The sequence below is a fragment of the Aegilops tauschii genome, unplaced genomic scaffold, assembly GCF_002575655.3.
Source record: "Aegilops tauschii subsp. strangulata cultivar AL8/78 unplaced genomic scaffold, Aet v6.0 ptg001092l_obj, whole genome shotgun sequence".
In the NCBI taxonomy this organism is placed as follows: domain Eukaryota; kingdom Viridiplantae; phylum Streptophyta; class Magnoliopsida; order Poales; family Poaceae; genus Aegilops; species Aegilops tauschii.
Genome location: NW_027333302.1, coordinates 1 through 21,351, shown reverse-complemented (window position 1 = coordinate 21,351; position 21,351 = coordinate 1). Strand labels below are relative to the sequence as shown.

General features: G+C 37.3%; 3 non-coding genes across 3 annotated transcripts; 2 read left to right on the top strand and 1 right to left on the bottom strand.

Annotated features, from left to right (window-relative positions):
* Nucleotides 1–295: 295 nt before the first annotated feature.
* Nucleotides 296–368, top strand: TRNAT-UGU (transfer RNA threonine (anticodon UGU)). Its single transcript has one exon. It is a non-coding gene; the product is annotated as a tRNA-Thr (tRNA).
* A 1,216-nt stretch (nucleotides 369–1,584) lies between these two features.
* Nucleotides 1,585–1,671, bottom strand: TRNAS-GGA (transfer RNA serine (anticodon GGA)). The gene has a single exon. It is a non-coding gene; the product is annotated as a tRNA-Ser (tRNA).
* Nucleotides 1,672–10,293: 8,622 nt separating this feature from the next.
* On the top strand, nucleotides 10,294–10,365 carry TRNAR-UCU (transfer RNA arginine (anticodon UCU)). Its single transcript has one exon. It is a non-coding gene; the product is annotated as a tRNA-Arg (tRNA).
* Nucleotides 10,366–21,351: the final 10,986 nt, after the last annotated feature.

Below are 21,351 nucleotides of genomic sequence, written 5' to 3'. Positions count from 1 at the left end.
TGACTCTATGTTCCCCTTAGTGAAATATTAATCCTCAAATTATTAACAAATAATAAAGTCTATAATGATCAAATGAAAATACCAATAAATTCTATAATTTTATTTTTTAATATCCTATAGTTAAGCATATCAAGCTAACTTTATCTTTAAGAAGTTTTAGTATTTTTTTATTTTTATAAGTATAACTTCAAATTTAGAACTAGTTAATAGCTAAGATTAATAACTAATATCTGAGATTTTACGGATTTCCTATACTATACCTATTTCTATTTGTTACACTATTTCCGTTATGTAAGCCCACTTAGCTCAGAGGTTAGAGCATCGCATTTGTAATGCGAGGGTCATCGGTTCAAATCCGATAGTCGGCTTTTTTTTTTCTCTATCGATGTTCTACGAACAAGAATCTCTTTTTTTCCGAATTAAATGGAGAATCCAGGATCTTTTATGTTTTTTACCTTACAATTTTGCTAGATACAAAACAATAAAATAAATAATATATATACAAAAAATAAAGATTTTGATGAAATTCCATTTTTTTGGGTACTTTAGTTGATTTTACTCTGTTTATCCTGTAGTTTAATTCAGTTTTAATTTCGATGTATTCTGTAATGTAAATACAATGAAATTAATTGTGTAAAATGAAATTTCAATAAAATAAAAAAAGGAGTCTTCATGTCCCGTTATCGAGGACCTCGTTTAAAAAAAATACGCCGTCTGGGAGCTTTACCAGGACTCACTAGAAAAACACCTAAATCCGGAAGTAATCTTAAAAAAAAATTCAATTCTGGGAAAAAGGAGCAATATCGTATTCGTCTTCAAGAAAAACAGAAATTGCGTTTTCATTATGGTCTGACAGAACGACAATTACTTAGATATGTACATATCGCTGGAAAAGCAAAAAGGTCAACAGGCCAGGTTTTACTACAATTACTTGAAATGCGTTTGGATAATATCCTTTTTCGATTGGGTATGGCTTCAACCATTCCTGGGGCCCGCCAATTAGTCAACCATAGACATATTTTAGTTAATGGTCGTATAGTCAATATACCAAGTTTTCGTTGCAAACCCCGAGATATTATTACTACGAAAGATAACCAAAGATCAAAAGGTCTGGTTCAAAATTATATTGCTTCATCGGACCCGGGGAAATTGCCAAAGCATTTGGCGATTGACACGTTGGAATATAAAGGACTAGTAAATAAAATCCTAGATAGGAAGTGGGTCGGTCTCAAAATAAATGAGTTGTTAGTTGTAGAATATTACTCTCGTCAGACTTGAACTTAACGAAAAAAGGAAAGGTTCATAGAATTTTCTTCCCCTTCCCCTTTCCCCGAACTAAATCGCCCTAAGACCATTACCATTAATTTGTATTTTCCCATCAACTAGCTAAAATTGATTAACCCTAGGATTAGGATCCTTTTTTCTTTTTTCCTCTATGTGTATTTTACATACCACAGTAATTTGCTATAGAGAATTTCTAATTTCTATTAAATCAAAATAAGATAATATAAGATATTATTGCTGGAAAAAATTGTTATTTGATTTGATACATTGTGATCCTTAACGTTGATGAATTAAGAAAAACGGAAAGAGAGGGATTCGAACCCTCGGTAAACAAAAGTCTACATAGCAGTTCCAATGCTACGCCTTGAACCGCTCGGCCATCTCTCCTACATAACTTATTATGGAAAATAAACTGAGTGAATAGCGAGTTTTCTTATTCCTGCAGTACAGGTACAACCGCAACCACTCGGGGGTTCCATAGTTCTATTGGAAAAATTCCTTTTGATCTAAGTGGAAGGATACAGGATTTTTTACTAGAAATTGCGCTCGCTATAAAAAAAAAGTTTTAATTTGGGTTTTCCCGCAACTAAAGAAAAAGAAAATGGAAGAATTCTTCTTATTGCATAATAAAATAAAGAAACCTTAGAATTCCGTTTGCATAAGATACGCTACACCATACTATCGAAATCAAAAATAGGGTATGAGACAATTAATAACTTTGAAAACACGAAATAGTTGATAACATAAGTTGTTGTTCAGAAATAGCAAAGTGGAATGAAATCCAGTCTTAGTCAAATATTTCATATCTCTTCGTGTCCAAGCAGAAGGAAAAGGATACAATTTGAGCTGAGCGGAAAATCCATATCTCTATCTCTCTTATCCATTTAAAGCATATGGATTTAGAGTAGAGCATATGGATCAATCTATTTATAATTATAAGAATCGAATGTGTTTGTTTTTATGTTATTTTGTGAAGGAATGAAAACAATTCTATATAGAATGGGTTGGGAATTATGCCTAGATCCCGTGTAAATGGAAATTTCATTGATAAGACCTCCTCAATTGTAGCCAATATTTTATTGCGAATAATTCCGACAACCTCAGGAGAAAAAAAGGCATTTACTTATTATAGAGATGGTGCGATTTGACTCTTTTTTTTTGCTTTTTTTTAGCCCTACCTATACCTCAGTCTTACGAAAAAGAGAGGGGGTTGGCATAGAGAGAACCAAATTTGTAAAGCAAACAAACCCACGCTTCGGGAAGGTGAGGCGAACTAACAATTCCTTCCGTCGTGTATCCTCGATTGATGCGGCTTCAGATACTTCAATTGTAGATTTGAGTATTGAGCGAAAGGTTACACCTACAGGATATGGTATGGTATGGATTACAGGCCAATCCTACTCTATTAGTATCCGTAGGCAGCATAGGGGAGAAAAGCACTACACCTAGAAATAGGAATCAACAAGAGAAAAACTTTGTTAGAAATTACCCCTTTCCTGATCGGTATCAGGGCTGGGAAGAATGGTTGGGATAACAAACAACCATCAGGTTTGTACTTTGGATACCCCTATAACCATCAAAGATCGTTGAAGTAGCTAATTCCTCTAAATAGGAGGCGTTGAGAACAAAGAAATTATTGGAGCTATCGTTTTCCTCTAGCATTAATAGAATTCATTGGTGTTAAGAAAAACCTCTTGTGGGAAGGTTGGCTAGAGATTTCTTGGAAAAATACCAGCCCCTTTCGGTTCATAATGAGACGGGACTAATTCTATTTTGATTCTATAGATTATTTCGCTTAGTACTATTATGTACAGAAGGGAGGAGCCGTATGAGATGAAAACCTCATGTACGGTTTTGGAACGGAGATTTTTTGAATAGAATGAACGACCGTAACGGATGTTGGCTCAATCCGAAGGAAATTATGCGGAAGCTTTGCAAAATTATTATGAAGCTACGCGACTAGAAATCGATCCCTATGATCGAAGTTATATACTCTATAACATAGGCCTTATACACACAAGCAATGGAGAGCATACAAAGGCTTTGGAATATTATTTCCGGGCACTAGAACGAAACCCCTTCTTACCGCAAGCTTTTAATAATATGGCCGTGATCTGTCATTACGTGCGACTATCTCCACTATAGAAAGAAAAAAAAAAAGAGAGGATCAAATTTTCTAGTAAATACTAGAAAAAAGGGCTTTCTACATAGGGATCGTAAAAACAACGATTTTTCCCTATCAGCTGTAGGAAGGAAGGACACTTCACGAGAATCAAAAAACGAAGAAAGTATGGCCTATACTACTACTCTATGGATAAAGTTTCTCAAATTGATAGAGAAAGCACCGTAAAGATCAATTAGTGAGCGACTGGGTCGATACAACTAAAAAAAACTGCTTACTTATCCCATGATATGGGGCAAAATTTAGGAATCCGCTTATGTAATAGAGCCGATCCACTAAGGGATTAAGCAGCGGTGTAGTATCAGATCCCAAAGATAGTAAGTTCTTTTTTCTTTCTTATGGAAAAAAGTCTTTTTCAAGGATTCTATAGAGATTTCATATATGAAAACGGGATAGTTACCTTTCAGAAAATTTGAACGAAGGCTCTATATCTATCTATGCTTCATTCTTCTGAAGGTGGGAAAAAAGATCAAACTGATTATTGATAAAAATTAGGGTTTGAAACTTAGGTAATTAATTTCTTCTGCTTAACCCAAGAACAAATTGGATCGATTTTTGATAAATCGAATTCAGTTAAGATAGGGGAAATTCAGATAGCAATTTCTGAGCCGTATGAGGTAGGAAACTCTCAAGTACGGTTCTAAGGGAAGGAACTTCCTATTCCGACCGAGGAGAACAGGCCATTCTACAGGGTGATTCGGAAATTGCGGAAGCTTGGTTTGATCAAGCTGCTGAATATTGGAAACAAGCTATAGCGCTTACTCCGGGAAATTATATTGAAGCACAGAACTGGTTGAAGATTACGAAGCGCTTTGAATTTGAATAAGACCATGCTCCTTCTTTTTCATAAAATGGGTGGTTTGGTTGTTGATCCATTAATCAAATAAATTAGGTCGTAAGATCGAATCAAGAATTTCATTATATCCATTTCTTATACCTTCTATTTTATATGATATTTCATAAGAATAAACCATAGGGATAGGGTCTAGAATAGAAGTAATAAACTGAATAAAAAGAGGGGGCAATCTAAATATTGCTAATATATTAGGACCATCTTATTAATAATTCTAATGAGTTATCTTGGAATTTAGAATCAAATAAAAAACCCTATATTATGCTCAAGGAAAGTAGATATAGATAGGAGCTTATGCCCTCAAAAAAAAATACACTAGTTTCTTAAATTAAAAATAAAAAAGATTTTTTTCTTACGTCGAGAAATATTTGTTTTTCAAGATAAACAATGTCCGTTAGGCACCTAATCTTTATGTCATAATAGACCCGAACACTTGCCTCGGATTGACTTCAATATATAATTGCTCCAGTGAATAACTAAAAAAAAATAGAAGGATGGTAGATAGTAAAGAAAAGAACTAATCACAATATCTATCTTTCAAAATCTATCTTTCAAAATCTATCTTTCAAAATAATATCTTTCAAAGATTCACTAAAAAGACAGTTGGCGGGTCTCTTTGTATGTCTTGTCCGGAAAGAGGAGGACTTAATGATTATTCGTTCGCCGGAACCAGAAGTAAAAATTGTTGTGGATAGGGATCCTGTAAAAACATCTTTTGAGGAATGGGCCAGACCCGGCCATTTCTCAAGAACACTAGCTAAGGGCCCTGATACTACCACTTGGATCTGGAACCTACATGCTGATGCTCACGATTTCGATAGTCATACTGGTGATTTGGAGGAGATTTCTCGAAAAGTCTTTAGTGCTCATTTCGGGCAACTTTCCATTATCTTTCTTTGGTTGAGTGGCATGTACTTTCATGGCGCCCGTTTTTCCAATTATGAAGCATGGCTAAGTGATCCTACTCACATTGGACCCAGTGCTCAGGTAGTTTGGCCTATAGTAGGGCAAGAAATATTGAATGGTGATGTAGGCGGGGGTTTCCGAGGAATCCAAATAACCTCTGGTTTTTTTCAGCTTTGGCGAGCATCTGGAATAACTAGTGAATTACAACTCTATTGTACTGCAATTGGTGCATTGATTTTTGCAGCGTTAATGCTTTTTGCTGGTTGGTTCCATTATCACAAAGCCGCTCCCAAATTGGCCTGGTTCCAAGATGTAGAATCCATGTTGAATCACCACTTAGCGGGATTATTAGGACTTGGGTCTCTTTCTTGGGCGGGGCACCAAATTCATGTATCTTTACCAATTAACCAATTTCTTGACGCTGGGGTGGATCCTAAAGAGATACCACTTCCTCATGAATTTATCTTGAATCGGGACCTTTTGGCTCAACTTTATCCTAGTTTTGCCGAAGGAGCAACCCCTTTTTTCACTTTAAATTGGTCCAAATACGCAGAATTTCTGACTTTTCGCGGAGGACTAGATCCAGTAACCGGTGGTCTCTGGCTGACCGATATTGCGCACCATCATTTAGCTATTGCTATTCTTTTCCTAATCGCAGGTCATATGTATAGGACCAATTGGGGTATTGGCCATGGACTTAAAGATATTTTGGAGGCTCACAAGGGCCCATTTACAGGACAAGGCCATAAGGGTCTTTATGAAATCTTAACAACGTCATGGCATGCTCAATTATCTCTTAACCTAGCTATGCTAGGCTCTACAACCATTGTTGTAGCTCATCATATGTATTCTATGCCTCCCTATCCATACCTAGCTACTGACTATGGTACACAACTTTCCTTGTTCACACACCACATGTGGATTGGCGGATTTCTAATAGTCGGTGCTGCTGCACATGCAGCAATTTTTATGGTAAGAGACTATGATCCAACTACTCGATACAACGATCTATTAGATCGCGTCCTTAGACACCGCGATGCAATCATATCCCACCTTAACTGGGTATGTATATTTCTAGGTTTTCACAGTTTTGGCTTGTACATTCATAATGATACCATGAGTGCTTTAGGCCGTCCACAAGATATGTTTTCGGATACTGCCATACAATTACAACCTATCTTTGCTCAATGGGTACAAAATATCCATGCTACTGCGCCTGGCGTAACAGCTCCTGGTGCAACAACAAGTACTAGCTTAACGTGGGGAGGCGGCGAGTTAGTAGCAGTAGGTGGCAAAGTGGCTTTGTTACCTATTCCATTAGGAACCGCAGATTTTTTAGTCCATCACATTCATGCATTTACCATACATGTGACTGTATTAATACTTTTGAAAGGTGTTTTATTTGCTCGGAGTTCCCGTTTGATACCCGATAAAGCAAATCTAGGTTTTCGCTTTCCTTGCGATGGGCCTGGCCGAGGGGGAACATGTCAAGTATCCGCCTGGGATCATGTTTTCTTAGGTTTATTCTGGATGTACAATGCAATTTCGGTAGTCATTTTCCATTTCAGTTGGAAAATGCAGTCGGATGTTTGGGGTACTATAAGTGATCAAGGGGTGGTAACTCATATTACAGGGGGAAACTTTGCACAGAGTTCCATTACGATTAATGGGTGGCTTCGAGATTTCTTGTGGGCACAGGCATCGCAAGTCATTCAGTCTTATGGTTCTTCATTATCTGCATATGGTCTTTTTTTCTTAGGTGCTCATTTTGTCTGGGCCTTCAGTTTAATGTTTTTATTCAGCGGCCGTGGTTATTGGCAAGAACTCATTGAATCTATCGTTTGGGCTCATAACAAATTAAAAGTTGCTCCTGCTACTCAGCCTAGAGCCTTGAGCATTATACAAGGACGCGCTGTAGGAGTAACCCATTACCTTCTGGGTGGAATTGCCACGACATGGGCATTCTTCTTAGCGAGAATTATTGCAGTAGGATAGTGGCTAGGAGGATTTGAAAGGCATTATGGAATTAAGATTTCCCAGGTTTAGCCAAGGCTTAGCTCAGGACCCCACTACTCGTCGTATTTGGTTTGGTATTGCTACCGCACATGATTTCGAAAGTCATGATGATATTACTGAAGAACGTCTTTATCAGAACATTTTTGCTTCTCACTTTGGGCAATTAGCAATAATCTTTCTATGGACGTCCGGAAATCTGTTTCATGTAGCTTGGCAAGGAAATTTTGAATCATGGATACAGGATCCTTTACACGTAAGACCTATTGCTCATGCGATTTGGGATCCTCATTTTGGTCAACCCGCTGTGGAAGCCTTTACTCGAGGAGGTGCTGCTGGTCCAGTGAATATTGCTTATTCTGGAGTTTATCAGTGGTGGTATACAATAGGATTACGCACCAATGAGGATCTTTATACTGGAGCTCTTTTTCTATTATTTCTTTCTACGCTGTCCTTAATAGCGGGTTGGTTACATCTACAACCCAAATGGAAACCAAGCCTTTCGTGGTTCAAAAACGCGGAATCTCGTCTCAATCATCATTTGTCAGGACTTTTCGGGGTAAGTTCTTTGGCTTGGACAGGACATTTAGTTCATGTTGCTATTCCCGCATCCAGGGGGGAGTACGTTCGATGGAATAATTTCTTAGATGTATTACCCTATCCCCAGGGGTTGGGACCCCTTTTGACGGGTCAATGGAATCTTTATGCCCAAAACCCTGATTCGAGTAATCATTTATTTGGTACCGCTCAAGGAGCGGGAACTGCCATTCTAACTCTTCTTGGGGGATTCCACCCACAAACGCAAAGTTTGTGGCTGACCGATATGGCTCACCATCATTTAGCTATTGCATTTATTTTTCTCATTGCCGGTCACATGTATCGAACTAACTTCGGAATTGGGCACAGTATTAAAGATCTTTTAGAAGCGCATACTCCTCCGGGGGGTCGATTAGGGCGTGGGCATAAGGGCCTTTATGACACAATCAACAATTCGATTCATTTTCAGTTAGGTCTTGCTCTAGCTTCTTTAGGGGTTATTACTTCCTTAGTAGCTCAACATATGTACTCTTTACCTCCTTATGCATTCATAGCACAAGACTTTACTACTCAAGCTGCTTTATATACTCATCACCAATATATTGCAGGGTTCATCATGACAGGGGCTTTTGCTCATGGAGCTATTTTTTTCATTAGGGATTACAATCCGGAACAGAATGAGGATAATGTATTGGCAAGAATGTTAGACCATAAAGAAGCTATCATATCTCATTTAAGTTGGGCTAGCCTCTTTCTAGGATTCCATACCTTGGGCCTTTATGTTCATAACGACGTCATGCTTGCTTTTGGTACTCCAGAAAAGCAAATCTTGATCGAACCTATATTTGCCCAATGGATACAATCTGCTCATGGCAAGACGACATATGGGTTCGATATACTCTTATCTTCAACGAATGGCCCCGCTTTCAATGCGGGTCGAAGCCTATGGTTGCCCGGATGGTTGAATGCTGTTAATGAGAATAGTAATTCGCTTTTCTTAACAATAGGACCTGGGGATTTCTTGGTTCATCATGCTATTGCTCTAGGTTTGCATACAACTACATTGATTTTAGTAAAGGGCGCTTTAGATGCACGCGGTTCCAAATTAATGCCAGATAAAAAGGATTTTGGATATAGTTTTCCTTGTGACGGCCCAGGGCGCGGCGGTACTTGTGATATTTCTGCTTGGGACGCATTTTATTTGGCAGTTTTCTGGATGTTAAATACCATTGGGTGGGTTACTTTTTATTGGCATTGGAAACATATCACATTATGGCAGGGCAACGTTTCACAATTTAATGAATCCTCCACTTATTTGATGGGATGGTTAAGAGATTACCTATGGTTAAACTCTTCACAACTTATCAATGGATATAATCCTTTTGGGATGAATAGTTTATCGGTATGGGCGTGGATGTTCTTATTTGGACATCTTGTTTGGGCTACTGGATTTATGTTCTTAATTTCCTGGCGGGGGTATTGGCAGGAATTAATTGAGACTTTAGCATGGGCTCATGAACGCACACCTTTAGCTAATTTAATTCGCTGGAGAGATAAGCCCGTGGCTCTTTCCATTGTGCAAGCAAGATTGGTTGGATTAGCTCACTTTTCCGTGGGTTATATATTCACTTATGCAGCTTTCTTGATTGCCTCAACATCAGGCAAGTTTGGTTAATTTAGTTTGTTTTTTTGTACTGTATCAGCACCTAGTTCATTACTCTTGATAGAGAGGGAGGATCTGCCTTTTTAGATTTCTTTTTCTATTTATTTTTCCATCTAGGATTAGAACCGTATACTTGGTAATAATAGCAACGACACATTATGGCAAAAAAAAGTTTGATTCAGAGGGAGAAGAAGCGGCAGAAATTAGAACAGAAATATCATTTGATTCGTCAATCTTTAAAAAAAAAGATAAGAAGCAAAGTTTCTCCCTTGAGTTTGAGTGAAAAAACGAAAATGCGAGAAAAATTGCAATCCCTACCGCGTAATAGTGCACCTACACGCCTTCATCGACGTTGTTTTTTGACCGGAAGACCTAGAGCTAACTATCGACATTTTGGGCTATCCGGACACGTACTTCGAGAAATGGTTTATGAGTGTTTGTTACCGGGTGCAACAAGATCCAGTTGGTAAGGATAAAATACCCTTTCGTATTTGTATGGATTTCTGGAATTGATAATCATAGAGGAGCCCTCTTTACCATTCTGTATAAATGGACTATTCTATTTGTATAGATATTGGTAGAGGGGCGTATCCAACCCTCTTTTATCCACTAGTTACCCCTCTTTAGTTTAAGAGTATAGAGCAGTTTGGTAGCTCATAAGGCTCATAACCTTGGGGTTGCGGGTTCGATTCCCACTACCGGCTCCATACTCCTTCTTTATGATATATGCATGATATAATATATACATCATGCATTTGTATCTGGATTTTTTGATTTCCTAAAAGAGTTTTGGTCTAACAGTTTTTTCTCGGAAGAAGCAAAAAAATAAAAGAAAGAATAAAATATGAAAGAAAAGCGTCCATTGTCTAATGGATAGGACAGAGGTCTTCTAAACCTTTGGTATAGGTTCAAATCCTATTGGACGCAATCTTATTTCTATCTATTCTTTAAATAACTATACTAAACTAAAAACAAAGAAAACTTTTTTGCATGATTCAAATGAAAAAGCTTTCTCAACGATTCCTATTCTACTAACAAGAGTAGACATGCAAAATTTATTTGTTACTGAAGAGAAAACCGTTCCAGCTGTTCCTGAATAGCTTCCTTCAAAAGGATTTCCGCTTGCTCGGTGAATGTCTTGCTAGAAGATATAATTTCTTGGAATTGAGGTTTAGTATCTTTTAGATGTTTACGTAACTCATCCAGAAATTTATTTACCTGTTCAATTTCTAACGAATCAAGATATCCTCTTGTTCCGGTATAAATAGTAGCTATCTGCTCTTCCACTGGGAGAGGATTTGCCTGGGATTGTTTAAGCAATTCCCTTAATCGTCGACCCCTTGCCAATTGATTCTGACTTGTTTTATCGAGAGCAGAGGCGAATTGTGCAAAGGCTTGTAACTCTGCGAATTGCGCTAGTTCCAATTTTGATTTGCCAGCTACTTGTTTCATGGCTTTAATTTGAGCCGCGGATCCTACTCTGGAAACAGAAATACCCACATTAATAGCGGGTCGAATTCCGGCATTGAATAGATCCGCAGATAAGAATATTTGTCCATCTGTAATGGAGATTACATTAGTAGGAATATAGGCGGAAACGTCTCCAGATTGAGTCTCAACTATTGGTAAAGCGGTCATACTTCCTTCGCCTAAAAGAGAATTTAATTTAGCGGCTCTTTCTAAAAGGCGTGAATGCAAATAAAAAACATCCCCTGGATAAGCCTCACGGCCGGGAGGTCTTCTTAATAGAAGGGACATTTGGCGATAAGCTTGTGCCTGTTTGGAGAGATCATCATAAATTATTAAAGTATGCCGTTCGCGGTACATAAAATACTCAGCCAGGGCTGCTCCCGTATAAGGAGCGAGGTATTGTAATGTAGCAGGTGAATCCGCCATTTCAGCTACTACAATAGTGTATTCCATAGCCCCCTCCTCATGGAAAGTAGTTACTACTTGAGCTACGGAGGATGCTCTTTGACCGATAGCTACATAAACACATATTACACCTTGCCCTTTTTGATTGAGAATTGTATCTGTGGCTACTGCTGTTTTGCCAGTCTGTCTGTCCCCAATAATTAACTCTCGCTGACCGCGCCCTATAGGGATCATCGAATCGATAGCAATAAGCCCTGTTTGAAGAGGTTCGTATACGGAACGCCTGGAAATTATACTTGGAGCAGGAGATTCAATTAAGCGAGATTCGGAAGCTATAATTTCGCCTTTCCCATCAATAGGTTTAGCCAGAGCATTTACAACACGACCCAAGTAAGCCTCACTCACGGGTATCTGAGCAATTCTTCCTGTTGCTTTTACAAAACTTCCCTCTTGTATCATCAACCCATCGCCCATTAATACAATCCCAACATTTTTGGATTCCAAATTCAGAGCAATACCCCTAGTACCTTCTGCAAATTCGACTAATTCACCTGACATTATTTCACCAAGACCTATAATACGAGCAATCCCATCCCCCACTTGAACTACGCGACCTATATTCTCAATCCCTACTTTCCTATTATATTGTTCAATACGTTCGCGGAGAATTTTATGAATTTCGTCGACTCGAAGGGTTGCCATTAGTGTTTCTTGACTCTTTTTTCGGAAGCAAGGGGAAAAATAATGCCTAAATTCTAAACGAAAGTAGAAGTTCAAGGCCTAATTAATTTAATTATCTCTTCCATTCCAGGGACCCGAGAATGCCAATATTAGCACGAATCGTACGGAAATGTAACTCGGTATTCAAACAACTATTCAGAGTTCCTAGAGCTCCTTGTACGGCCTGTTGGAAAACCCGCTGTCGGACCTGATTCATTGCCCTTTGTTTTTCAAAATAAAGGGTTTCGTTTTTAGACTTTTCCAATTGTTCCAAACTAATAGAAGTAGCATTAATCAAATTTGCTTTTTCTCGTTCTATCTCAGAGTATCCATTCATTCGATACTCATCCGCTTCTAGTTCGACTTTCTGTAATCGAATCCGAGCTTTTTCGAGTTGCTCAATGGTCCCTCTACGCAATTCTTCTGAATTTCGAATAGTACTCAAGATCCTCTGTTTTCGATTATCTAATAAATCTTTTAATGAAAGTAGATTATTTTGTAAGTTTACAACTTTTATGATCTCTTCCCGAACCAAACATGAATCTTTCGATTCATTTGGCTCTCACGCTCCTTTTTTTTTTTTTCTATAGCTATTTCCATATCTTTTTTTTAAGTAATGAGCCTATCCTCTATCTTCTTTTTTATGTTTATATTTCAATATACCGAAACCTATATAAGACTAGATAAATATTAAGAGGACTCTTCCGCCTAGATAAAAATATATCATGGTCAGCAAAGTTGTTTCTTTATTTTTATTTGCCCTCTAGTTAATAATTTCAATTTCATTAAGAAAAACTAACTAAATAAATGGAAAATGAAAATTAATAGAATTCTTTTTTATTTTTTTTTTTCTTCAAATCCAAAAAATTTCTCTTTTTTATACATAGGTCGTCGATTCGGCATTGGTTAAAAAAGGGCAGGGTGCCCCCTTTTTTTTTTCTAGTAAATAGTTCAAACCATTTTATCGATATGAGTGTTCTATATCAGATAAATTTTACATTAGCTATTTCCCGTTTAAATTCGGTACTAATACTAATATAGTTGTAGAAAGAGTACCTCTTTTTGCCTGGACTTCAAGCAGTTTAGCTTTAACCGTGTTAATGGTCTCACATTCTTGGTTTATAGAGAATCAAAGTTGATTTACCAATGAGTCGCGAAATGCTATGGTTCTTCCATATGATTTCTGAATTTATTCAGAAGTAATTCGTCGAGATCGTGCACCCTTTTCTTATTTATCCGAAAAATACTAAAAAATATTATAAAGTGCAGCCGGATAGATCCAATCTATTCTTGAAATAGACAACTCGCACACACTCCCTTTCCAAAAAAAATCAAAACACCAACCACTACAGTTAGATTTATTAGATTTGTTGCTAAAATATCGGTATTAAGCCCGAAACTGCCAGCGGATGGCCAGTGAGCTAAAAAAACGAAAGAATGGGTTACATTTTTCATATGCTCTCCTCTTATAGATAGGACGAACAAAGAACAAAGTTTTTCGATCACTTACTTCGCTCGCCCTTTTTTGATCGGTTTTTTTAATGCAAATAGATTCAATCTAGTAATTTCTTTTAGATTAAGTCTTACGTCTTGTTTGACCGGTGAAAGACTTCCTTTGTTGAAATGTTCTGTTCCCAAAATTCCTAAAATAAAAGGAAAAAACTTTCCACTTTCCTAAACTAAGGACGGGAAATAAGAAGGTGAGCATATCTTCTAAATTAATAATACTCAACTCAGCCCTTCCTAGAATGGGGTATTATCTGTCCCGATAAATAGATAATTCCAGGAGTAATAAATAGGAGTAAATTAAATAAAGTATTGATATAATTGGAATTGCGGAAGCAAATACCAATTTACTAAAAAAAGAAAAAAGTATCTAATCGAAATCGAAAGAATTTTTTTTTAAGATTAAACAAAAGGGTTCGCAAATAAAAGCGCTAGTGCCACAACTAGTCCATAAATTGTTAAAGCTTCCATAAAAGCTAGACTAAGCAATAAAGTACCTCGTATTTTACCTTCTGCTTCTGGCTGTCTCGCAATACCTTCTACAGCTTGTCCTGCAGCAGTACCTTGACCAACTCCAGGTCCAATAGAAGCAAGCCCTACGGCCAATCCAGCAGCAATAACAGAAGCAGCAGCAATTAGTGGATTCATGGTGAGTAGTTCCTCGTGTCAAAAAAAAGAAATGGTTAAGGATACAATCAACCAATAAATTCTTACTTCTAAGCTCTATTGGGGAGAAGTAAAGTAACTAAAAAGTACAAATTGAAATCAAATTGAAATGATAATGTGAATTGTCCGAACTACATAGAAGGGAATTCCATATCCATATATCGGATTAGATAATGAATCTAACCTAGGAATATATAATATAATATCCTATATATATATACATTTGTTTCTTCTATTTTGTTTGCATATTTTCTCATTTTCTATTGAATCGGATTCTAAAATCATTGCTTAAAGTGGAAACCCGCATAAAAGAGGACTCCACTTATAGACATTAAGGATATTATAGTATAGATCTAGCCTGACTCCACCCTCCTTAATGCATATATACTTTGAAAATTCCATAATATAGTCTATTCTCTCTCCTACAACTCTAGGCTATATATTCATACGCATTTCTAACTATTTTTTTGCAACCAAGCAGATTATCTGGAACCATGCATGAATTGAGCTAAGCTGCAAAAAAAAATACTATTTCCAAAAAGAGTCAATTCAATGATGACCCTCCATGGATTCACCTATATAGGCTGCGGCTAATGTTGCAAAAATAAGAGCTTGAATACCGCTTGTAAATAATCCAAGAAACATGACCGGTATAGGGATTACTAAGGGGACTAAAGAAACAAGAACAACAACGACTAATTCATCCGCCAATATATTCCCGAAAAGTCGAAAGCTAAGCGATAATGGTTTTGTGAAATCTTCTAGGATGTTAATTGGTAAAAGGATTGGAGTTGGTTTAATATATTTCTCGAAATAGCTCAATCCTTTTTTGCTAAGACCAGCATAAAAATATGCCGCTGACGTGAGTAAAGCTAAAGCAACAGTAGTATTTATATCATTCGTGGGCGCTGCTAATTCCCCATGGGGTAACTCTATAATTTTCCAAGGTAAAAGAGCACCCGACCAATTCGAAACAAAAATAAAAAGGAACATAGTTCCAATAAAGGGAACCCAGGGACCATATTCTTCTCCAATCTGAGTTTTGCTCAAGTCTCGAATAAACTCAAGGACATATTCAAAAAAATTCTGACCGTCGGTCGGGATGGTTTGTGGATTCCGAACAGCTATGACAACTGAACCTAGCAAGATAGTAATTACGACCCAAGAAGTGATGAGTACTTGGGCATGAATTTGGAAACCTCCTATTTGCCAATAGAAGTGTTGGCCTACTTCTACACCCGATATATCGTATAACCCCTTGAGTGTTTTAATGGAACAAGGTATAATATTCATATTGTCCTCTGATAAAAATTGAACTTCAAAAAAGGAATTCTTTTGATTCAACCATCTCTTTCTCAACTCAGCAACTTGAAGTATTAATCTTATATTTAGGATACCAAGAAAGCACATCAGATCATAATATATATCAATACCCTCTAATATATATCAATATTCCCCTTCTTTTTTCTATGCAAAAAAAATTCTATGCAAAAAAAAAGATATAGTAAAGTAAGTGATTCCATAAATTTACGCAGTTGCCCAAGAATTCACTATATATTCTTAATCAACGATTTCTTATATAGAGAGAACGGCCCTCACAAATTGAAAATACTAATTTGTTAAGAATCAATCGAATTGAAGTCATAGTGTCATCGTTGGCTGGAATCGATATATTCGCGAGATCCGGGTCACAATTTGTATCGACTAAAGAAATAGTAGGAATCCCCAAAATGGCACATTCCCGAAGAGCTATATACTCTTTTTGCTGATCAAGGACGATCACAATGTCTGGCAATCTCGTCATATATTTGATCCCGCCGAGATACCTTTGCAAGGTAGATAATTTTCTCTTCAAGATTGCCACATCTCTTTTTGGGAGATGGTGGAATTTTCCCATTTTTTCTTCTGCTCTTAAGTCTCTAAATTGAGAAAGTCTAGTTTTCGTAATCGACCAATTCGTTAACATACCACTGAACCACTTTTTATTAACATAATGACAACGAGCCCTTATTGCAGCTGATGCTACTAAATCTGTTGCTCTTTTTTTGGTACCAACAATTAAGAAACTTTTTCCCTGACTTGCTGCATCAAAAACTAAATCACAAGCTTCTGATAAAAAACGAGCCGTTCTAGCGAGATTTATAATATGAGTACCTTTACGCTTTGCCGAAATGTAAGGGGCCATTTTAGGATTCCATTTCTTAATACCATGACCAAAATGAACTCCTGCTTCTATCATCTCTTTCAAATTAATGTTCCAATATCTTCTTGTCATTTTTTCCACACTTCCTTTTTTTTTTAACCCTACCATTCCATTACGGAATTTAGTTCTTTTTGAAGATTAAGAAAGATCCGAAATAGCTTGAAATAAAAAATATTTTTTATGTATCCTTAAATGATATAGGGTTAAATGTTAAATGGGGGTTCTTATGTCTCATAAAAATTGTTTGTTACGTCAGAATCTGAAGAAACTAATTCTGTATGGAGAAACAAAAAATCTCTCATTTCCGACGCGAATAGATTTTTTTTTTTTATTTCGAAATAAAGGTTCTTGTCTTGTGGGGAACGATGCACAAATTTTTGGAATCCGGTACCAACAGGTATAATCCCCCCCAGAACTACGTTTTCTTTCAAGCCTTTCAACCAATCAATGCGACCTCGTAGGGCAGCTTTTGCTAAAACTCGAGCAGTTTCTTGAAAACTTGCTTCAGATATGAAACTTTGGGTATTTAGGGAAGCCCTTGTTATTCCCAATAAGATTGCCCGATAATAGATCGATTCATCCAAAGCTCGTCCTGCTCGTTCCGCTCGCAATAGTCCGATTAATTCCCCAGGCGAAAAAACATTAGACATTCCATCTTCGGAAACCCGCACTTTTGATGTTACTTGGCGTATAATAATCTCTATATGTCTATTATGGATCTGTACCCCTTGGGATCGATAAACCTTTTGGATTTTATTAACCAAAGAGATACGACTTTGGGCTATGGTTAGCTCAGCTCCAATCAAGAATCCCCAAGGGACCCCAAGAATTCTTGGTATACGCTCATTCCAATCCTCAATTCTCCTTTCGAGATTCGGGGATAATGAATCAATTGAACGCGCTTCAAAGATTTGTTCCACTTTTGGAAGACCTTGCGTTATGTCACTAGATCTCGATTTTTCATATATAAACGTAACTAACCTATCTCCCTTGTAAAGGATTTCTCCATAATGACCATTAACAGTTGCTCCTGTAGTGGCCAAATAAGGTTTAGCTGCTCTTATAACAAAGGAATTCATATTTACAATGAAAATTTGACCGGATTTTTTTATGTGCGATTTAAATAGACATACATTTTCACAAATAAATTGTCCAAGGTGAATTATTGCCAATGTCTCTTCCCAAGAATCATGATGGACAAAGTGACAATTCAAAAGGAATGGATCCAACATTATGTTACTATCGAAATTAGAAATCCTTTTATTTTCATCTATTAAAGAGTATTTAAGTTCTTGAAGTACTTGGAAGGTTTGTTTTAAATTGTCAACGAACAAATATTTTTTTAACAGGATTTTATTATGCGTTAGTAAATAGTAAGATGAAGAAAAATGCGATATACTAGCTACAATAGCGCCTAAGGGCCCAAAAATTTCTCGAATAGGAATTCTAGGATTCCATTCTTTTATCGCATTGGGATGTTTTGAATTCTTGAATAAACCAATTCGAGAACAGTTGGATGCCGACAAAATCATCAAAGAGTGGTATTCTTTATTTCGATTCAACAAAGTGCCAATAGCTTCTGGATGTTGGCTAAGTGATTCAATCTTCGCCTTGGAATAAAAAGAATTGATATTGGCGCGATCTAACCTATTATGGGGAATCGGTCCTGCACTTGTCCTACCATACCTTTTTCGTGTATACGAAATAGTGGACTTGACTAACTCAATTCTTAGGAAATCGCGAATAAGATCATTTGCTCTTACCTCAACAAGGGAAGCACCAGCCTTTTCTTTTTCTTCTTGTTCCCAATTCACTACTAAGCAAGTTCTAACAAATTGACTATTTGTGTGATAAATTCTTTGAGTTAACTTGCTATTTTCATGAGAAATAAAATTGACAAGTCGAATTTGGAGATTATTTTCTTCTTGCAAGAGATCCTGCGGGAAAAGTGTTGCTAAATTTCTTCCTTCGTCCATTTCATATGCCACTGTAGGGCGAACGGAAACAAAATACTTTTCCTTGCTCTTGAGAATTTTTTTCCGTTGAACATAGACCCAATTTTTCCTTTTTTTTGATTCCTTAGAATCTTTTTTTTGTCTTTCTGGCGGTATCAAACAGCCACCTAATATCTTATCCGCCTCTTCAGGAAAATGAATATCTCCGGAAAATATTTTGAGTTCCGTATGGCTTTTTTTTCTCTTCACTCGGACCAGTCCGCCTAGTCGACTTCTTGTATTTTTTGTGAGTTGTGTATCCACTCCAATAATACTATTGTCAAGTATCTTTAGGGATGAAGATCTCGGCAAGATATGAAGTTCTTGAAGAATGAAAAAAAACCGATCTACTTCTTTTTGGTATTTTAGACTAAATTCTTTTGTTCCTCGATGCTCAATCAAACCCTCTTTTTTTAAGATGGAATCTTCCTCTGGGCTCTCGTATTCGTCCTCTGAATCTTCTTCTGAGTCTTCCTCTAAAGTACCATATTTTTCCTCTGCGCTTTCCCCGGGGCTGCCATATTCGTCTTCTGAGTCTTCCTCTAGAGTTCCATATTCGTCCTCTTGGGTCCTATATTTGCTCTCTGGGCTCCCATATTCCTCTTCTGAGTCTTTCTCTAAAGTCCTATATTCGTTCTCTGGGTTCCCATATTCGTTTTCTGGGCTCCCATATTCGTCTTCTAGGGTTTCATATTCGTATTCGTCTTCTAGGATTCCATATTTAGATTCTTCTAGGGTTTCATATTCATATTCGTCCTCTCGGGTCCTGTATTCGTCTTCTAGGGTCTCATATTCCTCTTCTGAGTCTTCCGCTCGAGTCCTATATTCTTCTTCTAGGGTCCTATATCTAAATTTAACAATTCCTGAACCCTTTTTATCTTTTCTGTATCGGGGATCGTCAAAATAAGCAAAAATAGTATTTCTACGTAAAACACCCATAAGGGGGATTTCAATCGAAATCCCAAAACAGGATATTAGTTCTTTCTCTTGTTCTTGATGATATTGTAATGGAATGACGAACCTATTTCTTCGCTTTTTCGCCAACAAATCTGAATTATCTTGAAAAATAGAAGGATAGATAAAATTCCAATGGCCATTGGACATGATTCGATCCGACGTTGAATAATCAAGAATTTCCCTATCTTTTTTACCATAAGTATTCATTTGATCTTGATCCTTGTGGAGTGAAAAAGACGCTATACTGGATCTGCACATACTTACTGACAATATCCATAAATGGCTTGTTTTTGGTAATCGGCGAAGATTACCATATTGATATTCGGGCGCATGGTAAACATCAGTACTCCAGTGCATTTCGCCGTCTGATTCAGAATAAATATGCTTTTGTACCCTTTCTTTAAAATGTAAAGTGGACGTTCCGGCACGAATCTCCGCAATTACTTGTTCGGATTTTACATATTGATCATTTTGCACTAGAATCAAGCTTTTTGAGGGAATATTCACACTATATAGAATATCTTGACTCTGAATAGTTACATGCAAGTCTATATAACATAGAAAAGCAGGCTGCCCATGACGGGTACGTGTGGGGTGAACCAAATTCTCATTGAATTTTATTTTTCCATTCGAAGGGGATCGTACAAGGTCGGCAGTACCCCCTGTGAATACTCCGCCAGTATGAAAAGTTCTTAATGTTAGTTGAGTCCCTGGCTCCCCAATTGATTGACCCGCAATAATACCTACGGCTTCTCCCAATTCGACCAGATCACTATGAGTAGGACTCCGGCCATAGCATAATTGACAGATCCAAGAAGTGCTTCGGCAAGTAAAGGGGGTTCTAATATATATTGGTTGTGCTCGAAATGGTTGTGCTCGAAAGGCAGTTATGAATCGATTGACTAATCCAATTCCAATATCTTGATTTCGCGCGGCAATGCATCGTGAACCGATATATATATCGTCTGCTAATACACGACCAATTAGTGTTTGGACAAAAAGTTTTTCCGTCATCCCATTTTGAGGACTTACAGAAATACCTCGGATAGTACCACAATCTCTTCTACGCACAATAATATGTTGAACTACTTCAACAAGTCTACGTGTAAGATATCCAGCATCTGCTGTTCGCACAGCAGTATCTACAACCCCTTTGCGGGCTCCATAGCAGGAAATTATATATTCTGTCAAAGAAAGTCCCTCGCGTAAATTGCTTTGAATAGGTAAATCAATCATTTGTCCTTGAGGGTCCGACATTAATCCTCTCATACCTACTAATTGGTGTACTTGAGATGCATTTCCTCTGGCTCCTGAAAAAGACATTAGATAGACTGGATTAGAAGGATCCGTTATCCGAAAATTTGAATTCATTTCTTGTTTCAAATATTCACTTGTCGCATACCATATCTCAACAGATTGGCGTAATTTTTCTACCGCGTGTACAGCCCCATAATAATAGTGTTTCTCCAAAAGAAAACTCTGTTGTTCCGCGTCTTGGACTAACCATCCCTTAGAGGGTATTGTTAAAAGATCCTCGATTCCTAACGAAATCGATGTAGTAGTGGCTTGATGGAAGCCCAGAGTCTTTAGTTGATCCAGTATATGGGATGTATATCCCATTCCAAAATGATCTATTAATCTGCTAATAAGTCGTTTCATACCAGTTCCGTCTATCTCTTTATTATGAAAGACCAGATTGGCCCGTTCCGCCATACATAAGTACCCCCTTTTCGGCTGAGTAGGATTCGACAATTGCTGCGACAATGGGCCTGAGTCAGTGATTCGAAAATTTAATTAACTTGCCTCAATCTCAATCTGGATTCGCGTGGCAAATAATGATGATACTAGGGAAATCGGAATGCCCCCCGAAAGGGGAGGGGCATCGCCGAATCTAACTTTCTTTCTTGTTTAGGTAGTGTATGAATAGGCCTGACTAAATCCTTGTATGGCTTCCTCTATTTCTCTATAAAAAGAAATATGACCAAGAGTGGT